This window comes from Haliotis cracherodii, unplaced genomic scaffold (assembly GCF_022045235.1).
Source record: "Haliotis cracherodii isolate W230 unplaced genomic scaffold, xgHalCrac1.p SCAF_11, whole genome shotgun sequence".
NCBI lineage: Eukaryota > Metazoa > Mollusca > Gastropoda > Lepetellida > Haliotidae > Haliotis > Haliotis cracherodii.
Genome location: NW_027266266.1, coordinates 3,702,111 through 3,713,011, shown reverse-complemented (window position 1 = coordinate 3,713,011; position 10,901 = coordinate 3,702,111).

Here is a 10,901-nt window from a genome sequence, read left to right as displayed (position 1 = left end):
TGTTTACGCCGACAAAAGAAAGAACCACTAGTTCTTACAAATAAAATCTAATATAAATGGTCCCCAAATACAGGAAATAGCGTCTAAGATAATCTTCTTTTTTTTAATATGTTGGGGGGCATGCCCCCAAACCTGTACTTCGTAAATTTAGTTTTGTTTACAGTTAAAATTAGCCAAGTTGCGCCCCCACAACAGCAATACTAACGTAAAGTTTAGCGCTGAAATCAGTTGAACAATTCTCATTTTCAGTTTATCTGATCAACTAGTAGCATTTTTATTTTGTTTGTTGTGGAGGCCGAACGCAATAATGAAGGTACATTGTTAATATATATCTGTATGCACACATCAAACTAAATCCTGGCTATTGACAACCTACAACCATAATTCAGCCATCTAACTGGGGGACATGGTGACTCACAGTGCCTCTGCTTCCTAATTGGCACCGCAAATGGATTTCATCACAGTATTTACCGCTTGTAGTTAAGATTAACACTAAATAAAAACAAATTTCTATTCCAACTTTTGTTGTGTACTCAGAGGGGCTAGACAAACCGGATACTGATAGTATGAAAGCCGCCGGTAAAGATGACCCGCCATCAACCAAATCACCGACCCTGATCACCCGATCCATTAATTCGCCGGGAAGAAAAGCTAGGTTCCTGGGGACCTTTTCTAACCTGGGCCCCCGCGTTGCTGACTTTATTGAAAGAGATATATATCCGCCAATGTGTAATAGCTGAAAAGGAGAACCAGGCTCCGCAACTGTTCAATTGCACAGAGTGATCAATGCTATTACCTCCTTACGTTTGTCCAAAACAATCATCTGGTCAATAGCCTCATAATGTCACGTGTCATACGTTCCCACCCGCTGAAGAAAATATCAATGGTTGTGTTTGCATCGATTCATGTCTTTAGAGTGTGCTTGAATCCCATGCACTCGGGCACCTGTGGTTGTCATAGCAACGCATTCAAAAATGAAGCGGACGTGTGCTGTTAACGAACGATGGGTGAAAATGACACTAACCTCAACAATAGGGATAATAAATTGTTCCAGAAAATGGGTTGGATGGATATGCTGGATGTGTCGAATCAAATGTGATGTGGATAGGGAGTGGTCATTTATTATAGGGAGTGGTGGGCTAATGGGTTTTCACCTACAACGAAGTCAACGAAATTGACACAAGCGGTCGTACAAGGTCCTAGATATTGTATATACCCTGTCCAAGATATTGAATATATACTCTGTGCTAGAATATTGTATATATACCCTGTCCTAGATATTGTATATATATATATCCTCTCCTAGAATACTGTATATACCCTGACCTACATATTGTATATACCCCGTCCTAGATATTGTATATACCCTGTCCAATATATTGTATATACCCTGTCCTAGATATTGTATATATACCCTGTCCTAGATATTGTATAAACCCTGTCCTAGATATTGAATATATACCCTGACATAGATATTGTATATATCCTGTCCCAGATATTGTATATGCCCCGTCCTAGATATTGTATATACCCTGTCCAATATATTGTATATACCCCGTCCTAGATATTGTATATATACCCTGTCCTAGATATTGTATATATAGCTTCTCCTGGAATATTGTATATACCATGTCCAAGATATTGTATAAACCCTGTCCTAGATATTGAATATATACCCTGACCTAGAATATTGTATATATACCCTGTCCTAGATATTGTATATATATATATATATCCTCTCCTAGAATATTGTATATATCCTGTCCTAGATATTGTATATACCCCGTCCTAGATATTGTATATATCCTGTCCTAGATATTGTATATATCCTGTCCTAGATATTGTATATACCCCGTCCTAGATATTGTATATATCCTGTCCAATCTATTGTATATACCCTGTCCTTGATATTGTATATATATATACCCTGTCCAAGATATTGTATATACCCTGTCCTAGCTATTGCATATATACCCTGACCTAGAATATTGTATATATACCCTGTCCTAGATATTGTATATATATATATATCCTTTCCTAGAATATTGTATATACCCTGACCTAGATATTGTATATACCGAGTCCTAGATATTGTATATGCCCCATCCTAGATATTGTATATACCCTGACCTAGATATTGTTTATACCGAGTCATAGATATTGTATATACCCCATCCTAGTTATTGTATATACCCAGTTCTAGATATGGTATATACCCCATCCTAGATATTGTATATACCGAGTCCTAGATATTGTATATACCCCGTCCTGGATATTGTATATACCCCATCCTAGATATTGTTTATACCCTGTCCTAGATATTGTATATACCCCGTCCTAGATATTGCATATACCCCGTCCTAGATATTGTATATACCCCGTCCTGGATATTGTATATACCTCGTCCTAGATATTGTATATACATAGTCCTGGATATTGTATATACCGAGCCCTAGATATTGTAAACATGAGTGAGTGAGTCTAACCGCTTTTTACAGTATTCCAGTTATATCACGGTGTGTCAGCTTAATGTGGGAGGAAAGCCCGAAGTGATGCAGGTCTCAGACGTTTACCACTTCGGTGAAACCCACGAGCTCGGGTATGGTGCTGACAAACCTAGAAACATAATCGGGGCGAACCGGGATTCGAACCCACAATCATAGGTTTCTGGCACGCACAAGAGACGCAACTCTGCACTCAGCGCCTTAGACGACAGGGCCACCCGTGCCCCCGTACATGACAGGAGTACTGCTCTCCGCCATCAAGCAACAAATACTTACTTTCTGACGCAAATTGCGTGAGCGTCGGGTGCTACCAGTATTGACGTTCTATATACAGCTTTATTATCAACTTTCCCTCTTCCAACATCCCTTCAAGCTGCCCAAGCCTTTGGTGTCTTGCATTTCACTTTGAGGTGCAATCGAGTATGCTCTTCCTTCGAAAATTTCAAAGAGCGTTATGTGACTTGCTCAAAAGTTGTTTGATCCGGGCTGCAACAGTCAAGGCCTCAGTAAAATTTGCAAACGTTTTATTGTAGCTTTGTGGAGGACGGTTCCACATTTCATTTGCCGCATCAGTGACGATAAATAATGTCCGATGCAATTCCTTATTTTGACTTGAACTATATAGTCTCGTGGGTTTTTGTGTGTGTTTTTGTTGTTGTTATTTTTTGTGTTTTTTATTTATTTTTATTTAGTTATTTTTTTTATTTATTTATTTATTTATTTATTTATTTGGAGGGTGTGTGTGAACAATTGACTCGCATTTGCATGTGTTTGTGACGGATGCCACAGGATAAGCAGAATGCGTTCACCTTTTCGTGAACGCGTGGTATCATTGCTATTCAAAAAGTGATTCACCAACACGTGCTCATAATATAGTCGGAATTGTACCATGGACTCCTACATCGAGAATCGAAGATATTGTCCTGTACAAGTCTCAGTCCATCTTCCCGAGGCAAGGGAGTTACCTGACTATAAAAGCCTAGTTTCCACCCTTGCCGAACTAGGCTGGAATAAGGGAGTTAAATTTTGGCTGGACTAACGAGTCTATGCATAGTCCAATGAAAATCGCGTAACGAAATCGACATCCGGCCGTAAACTGCCGTGCAGATTTCGGTCAATAGCAGGATTTGCAAAGCATGTGTACCGCCAACTCGGCGTCAACAGATATTCCCCAAATCGTTTCATGTTTCTCATGAAGGTGTTCACCTGAGTTAAAGCACTTCACGAAGTAAGACCCGTTTTATCTCAATACAGATTTTGAATATATATATATATCAGATCGTCTTGACTGGGAGCCGTCATATTGTTTGCAGGAAATACAGATGATTTGGGAGGTGGAATCCGATTGGTCAATAGGAGGGACATAAACGTTAGAACCTACACCGAAACGTCGCTCGTAATTGTAACAAAGAAGTTGTTCATCCATAATTCTTATCCTTACTTAGAGACATAACTTGTAATCGACACTGGTGGCGCTTCGATCGAGCCCAGAAATTCCAGACTTTTTCGGCAAGGGTGGAAACTGGACTTTTGTAGTTAGTTAACTCCCTTGCCTCGGGAAGATGGTCTCAATATAGCTCTCAGGTTGTTTTAATATTGTGTGAACGACAAGCACGTGGTTGATCAAACTTTGGTACTGCGTGAGACCTGGGAAATGTAGCAACATTTTAAATATCGAACATTAAAATATAAATTATGTGAGAAAGTGGAGATTGACATAAGTTATTTAGTCAGCTGTTATCATTATGGTTGCAGGTGCATTAAAAAGAAAATAATCTTTGAATATATGACTTCCAAATAATAAATGGAATATCTCTGAAAATATATATCACCTCAGATCAGATAACATTTAACAATCTTTTTGCAAATTGATAATAAATATTTCCTATCTTAATGGATCGACCCTGTGATATTCTCAGCGGGGCCAGAAGATCTGAATCTTAACTTATGAGATATACTTTTTTAGCTCACCTGACAGAAAGTACACAACGAACACAGTCAGAGAATTAAATGAATGTGGATGCTTGTCTTTTGCGATAATTACGTATTTTGTATAGATACAGAGTTTAATGTATCCATACCTACATGAGAATTTTATACACTTATTTAGAATATGATTGACCATATCTTAAGTTGAATGTATTAACATAATTGCAATGTATGCATGTGCTTGTAAAAATATGATTTTGTATTTATAGAAAGAATAAATCATCAGCCGAATGCCTGTGCAATGGTTTTACCTTTAAAATATTTGACTACAAGTGGAAATCCTACATTAACAATTGTTAAAAGGCGATACCACCTAATCATATAATCCCCTCTTGTTATTATATCCAAAATCGATTGTGGGGTGCAACAACTGAGGTGAGGTGAAATGGACCTTAACGTCGCGTTCAAGATTATTGAACTGTGTGTGCGTGTGTGTGTGCGTGCGTGCGTGCGTGCGTGCGTGCGTGTGTGTGTGTGTGTGTGGCTGCTTGTACTGAGATACCATGCCGCATTCATTTAACATGAATACCCCACTCAAACACGGTATACTGACTCCCAGCCGACCAGGCAGGGTAACGACAAGCACCATCTTTTAACGTATTTCGTATGATGCAGGCAGGGATCGAACCCCGGACCTTCCCCTCTCCGGGTAGACGCTCTAGACCACGTAGACGGTTGAGGGTAAACCGAATAACGATTGAGATCAGTGGCGTGTGGCTGGTTGGTATGACCCTGAAATGGTGTGTTGCTTTAGGCTGCCGCTTTCGATCTAGGCTGGTCTCTGCGTCCCGTGAAGATCCGGCTTAGAATTGGCCTGGGTTACTCACACACATAGGGTCACGGTGATTTATTACTGAAAGCCGATTTTCAGTTGGCATTAAATCAATTTTAGATTATGTACTTGCCGATAGAATTATGGCTTGCGTTTGTGTGATTGATGAATGTAAGTTTTTCAGGGTTTTAAATAAACAATGAAAACAGGTCAATCCTTACAGTTACAAGTAAACTGTCACAGGAGCAGAGAGAGAGCCATCGGTATGGCCGAAATGGGGGCAACACAGGTCCAAATTGCCAGAAGGTTTGGTTGTACACCATTGACAGTATCCAGGCTGAGTCAACGGTACAGGCAGACAGGGAGGACACAGGATATACCTAGAACCGGACGACCCCGAGTGACAACACCACTGGAAGACGGTCAGATACGGCTCATTCACCTGCGAAACAGATTCGTAACGGCGACGACGACGGCAGCAACAACCTTGGGACATCCCATTAGCAAACGTACAGTACTACGACGACTTCGTGCTGCTGGAATCCGAGCGTATCGTCCTTTCCGAGGAATGGAACTGACTGCTCAACATCGACGCCTGAGACTGCGATGGGCGAGGCAGGTTCGACGCTGGCAAGTGAGGAATTGGCGTCGACTGCTGTTAACTGATGAAAGTCGGTTTAACTTGTTTCGAAATGACGGCAGAGAACGAGTTTATCGACGCAGAGGGGAACGTTTGGCCCCGGCGTGTATTCGAGAGGTCCATCCATTCGGCGGGGGAGGTGTCATGGTGTGGGGCGGTACTTTGATTTGGTGATTATACAGGGATACCTGAACGCTGTGCAGTACAGAGACCAAGTGTTGCAGCCAGTTGTGCTTCCGTTCTTACAAAACCAATAACAATGGACATTGTTTCAACACGTCAATGCCAGGCCCCATACTGCAAGACTGACTCGGAACTTTCTAAACCAGCAGAACGTTGACGGTTTGCCCTGGCCTGCCCACTAACCCGATATGAATCCTGTTGAACATTTGCTGGACCATCTTGACAGACAGATTAGAGCACGCCATCAGCCTCCTGTCAACAGTCAAGAATTGCAGCAGGCCCTGAGAGACGAGTGGCAACGGATTCCAGTCCACGTCATCAGAAGACTGACGTCATCGATGAGGCGGCGTATCACAGCATGAATTGAGACAGTTGGAGGTCATACACGCTATTGAAGGCAACTGTGTCGACAATGAGCTTGTAGTGTGTCTGACAATTGTTTGGTGACATTTCAGACAACTTTTAAAAAAGAAATTTCATACCCAACCCTTGTTTACCTGTGATTGCACAATTTCCTTCAAACTGTGGTTGATCAATCATTTGTTACCCCTCCCTAGATTATATTATAATTCACAACAAAACCTCTTCTTGTTATTTTTTTATAGATCATGGAACTCGACCTATACTTTCTTTTGCCACCCAGTTTAGTTTGGACCGTGAAGTTCCAAGTTGGACCTGATCTTTATTAATCCATGCTTGTCATGTGAGACGACTTACATGGTTGGGTGGTCAGGCTAGCTGACTCGGTTGATGTTTGTCATCGTATCCATTTTGCCTAGACCGACGCTCATGACGCCAATCAATCGAATGTCTTGTCCAGACTCGATTATTTACAGATCGATGTCATGTAGCTTGAATATTGCTGAGCTGGGCGTTACAATAACCCTTTAACACATCAACCTTTCTTTAAAGGCCTATTACAGTAGCATCAATCAATGTTACGTCATTTGCAAACCATAGCAGTACGATATAGTTTAGTCCATCAATGACAAAAACACCTCTCAATCCACATTTCTTCATTTCCTCTACAAGCCCATTAAAAAATATAAATAAAACAGGACTTAACATACATCTCTGGCGTAAGATGATAAGAATGTTAAGAATATTTCAGTTGTCGAACTTCCGATTCTAACATAAGCTGCCACATTGTCTTACATAACTTTCCAAATCCTTAACATTTCACGAACACCTTTCATAAGAAGTACACATAATTGCATATTTCTTATCACATATTTCTGTCAACAAAATCGAATGTCTTACGAAAATCTATGAAAGCTGCACCGAATATGTGTTTCAGGATTTCTTAAATACTTTTGACATAAAGATTCAAGGACAAATACATAATCAATTGTAGAACAGTCATGTCGAAAACCTGCTTGACGTTCATGCCACACAAAATGCACCTGAACTTAAATAAAAGACACACAACCCTTTCCAGAATTCATTCGAAACTCCTGCTTAATAAATGCGTGCATTGTACGACTTCGGCAAATATCAAATAGTGATGATGCCAGGTGTTCGCGAAAAATGGTTTACAGTTTAGCCATATCCATAAATTATTCTGGATTGAAGGATTGATGTGACTAGTTTGTCCATTACGCTGGGCAAAGTAACGCACCATAAACAGCTCCTTTTTGACAATGGGATAATCATGCCGACATTCCAACTATCGGGGAAAAAACACCTGCTATCCAATATAAGAAAATGGGGGAAATATAAAAAGTGTCCCTCCCTGGTCACTTTTGACAAATATAATTGTGCAGATTTGTCAGTTTGTTCCAAATATCTGTGCAGAAAAGATTTGAATTCATCTACTTTGATATGACTTTTGACATTTAACTGATGACTGCATAACCAGGTGAGCTACAGTACAGACACCAACTTTATCTACAACGTATCTGAATAATTGAATAGGCGTTATTGTGTTAGTCGCATGCAGCTTTCACCTGGAACAGTGGGTGTTTTTGTTAATGTTGAGAGACGGTGGGTTGCTGAACTTTCCTCAACATACCATGGCCCAATAATGCCACTTATGCCGTTTAATGCCGTTTGTTCATATCAACACTCACAGTAAGTAACTAAGTGTATACATATAAACCGAAACTCCATGATATAACTGAAACACGAAGTGAAGTTAAACATAACAACCTTTTGGGAATGTATGTCCGTTCATGATCTCAACTGAGTTCGAAAATTAATGACCTAAATTCAATTTTTACAAACCTATGGCCCTTGCTCCGTGATTTTCAACTTAGAGCATACTGCGTGAAATGGGGACAAGTTTTCTCTGCTTATCTAAGAGATACTTGTCAAGACTGAGTTCGAAAATGGATCCAGTCAATTCATTCTTTACAGAGTTACGGCTCTTGCCCCATGTTTTGCAACTTAGTGCATGTGTGTGCAGTGGGGGCTCGTTTTCTCAGACACTACTGAAGCTACAAGAATAAAAGTGCATGTTTTGTATGGTAGATATGTAGGGTAACCTGTAGGTCGTGGACCCACTGTTAGGACGGCGAGGACCTAATGGTGGTATGAGTTGCCCTGGGGTCGTGGACCCACTGTTAGGACGGCGAGGACTTAATGGTGGTATGAGTTGCCCTGGGGTCGTGGACCCACTGTTAGGACGGCGAGGACTTAATGGTGGGATGAGTTGCCCTGAGGTCGTGGACCCACTGTTAGGACGGCGAGGACTTAATGGTGGTATGAGTTGCCCTGGGGTCGCGGACCCACTGTTAGGACGACGAGGACCTAATGGTAGGATGAGTTGCCCTGGGGTCGTGGACCCACTGTTAGGACGACGAGGACCTAATGGTGGGATGAGTTGCCCTGGGGTCGTGGACCCGGACATCCCTATGGACAGTTCCTGGTCGTGAGATCGGGAAGCCCATGTAGATAGTGTCCTGCCATACAAATTGGGGGCCAGTCAGCTCATTTTGTGCTTCCCGTACTGGCGATTAAAAATACTAAATGAGCTGAAGGCCAAACGCAGGTTAGCAACCGAGAGCCCCCAATGAATAGTAGAGATCTATATGTAAGATGTAAGGAGAGAAAAACATGAAATATACACATGAAGTATGTTACACCTAAGAATACTTGAACTAAGAGCAGTTAGGTAATAAACAACAATGGTATGGCATCCTTGATGACATAAATATGGCAGTACATGTGAACCAGGACAGGAGTCCTGTACTTCCGTGAACACAAATGCAGTGAATAGGAAGCAAGGCCTAACAGTGTGTGTGTGTGTGTGTGTGTGTGTGTGTGTGTGTGTGTGTGTGTGTGTGTGTGTGTGTGTGTGTGTGTGTGTGTGTGTGTGTGTGTGTGTGTCCCAGATCACACTGAGTACGTGGTAAGCCAGAGCCACAGTTATCGGAGAGTCACTGAGTCTATGCAAAGAAGTGCCAATCGAATCACTCTTAATAACAAGTGTCAAAGTCAGTATGCACAGTTGGACACGGCACGGGATATGGCAGTAGTCATGTGCACGAGAGTGCAATGCGTGTCCACACGGCATGACTACTATCTGAGTCTGTAGTTTCTCCAGCACCACTATTACGCGAGAGTCACGGTTTATGTCCCACTTTACAAGATACAATAAGATACTAGTTGTGCACCACGGAGTCACAGATTTGCCAACAGAAATATAGCACAAGTCACATTGCACTGGAATCACGAGACCGAACGTCACATAAGATGGGGTAAGTTACTATGCAGATTGCACTCTGTTGGTTGAACATTATACGTTACACAAGGAGATCTGTGCTTGTCTCAAGGTATCTTCGGGGGTTCGAATGTACCCGGTGAAGCAGTTTGAAGTCCACCTCCCCAGGGTTTTGATGAGGTGGTCCTCCATTCTTACTTGTGCAGCTGTGGTAGCTGCGCCAATCCTGAATTAATGTCCTGAATAAGATTTGGAACTCAAGCCTATCCGACACATGATAATGTTCAGACATCGTTGAAATGTAGTCCTCGTAATAACATGGAAACAGCTGTCCACGAAGAGGGGATCATAGGCCTAAGCCTCGCACTTGCGTCTTATGAGGATCAGTTGTGAGAGGCTTCGAACTGGACAAGCTGGCTTGTTTGTGGCAAACAGGGAAATGGCCACTCCTTGTCAGAACGGGTCAATCTTTGAAGTTTTCAATGTGAGGATACACCTGTTTTTGGTATTAGCCAAGATGACATCTTGGACACATAAATTGACATCTGCATCAAAACTGTCAACAGGTGAACTCGCCACATCTGAGGAAGTCAAAGACAGTACACGGTACACGTTGTAATCATGGTAAAGTCATTAAAAGGACCCCGAACGCCGTTCTTCAGCAGTGATAATTTGTCACAGAATATTGTAAGTGATGGGTAGTCTCTTGTTTTTTTTCGTGGGGCTTGTAGTTTCTTGTATCCCCGCAGAAGAGTTTGAATGCGTGTGCTGTCGCCCGAGTCGGCAGAGTCGGAGAGTGTTGGTATTCCTTGTAGGTAAGTATATCTGATACCTGCCAGGTAAGTTCTGACAGTAGTATAAGATAACTTCAGCCTGCCGAAGCAGTGGACGAGAAAAAACGGAATGCAGCTCTCGTGTAGCGGTGGGAGTCCGGGACATGTTCTAGAGAACATATTCACACTATTGTTATAGCGGCTGATTTATGACTACCATTGTCTGCAGTACATTTGACTCCAAAGGCAAATTACCCTGTAGCCATGTCTCCATAACTTAATTGTCATTACGTTTTAGGCGCTAATCCCTGTTGTTAATCATCACCAACATTCCATTGTATATTGACTGACAGCCAAACTGGGCTACTTTAAGACTTCC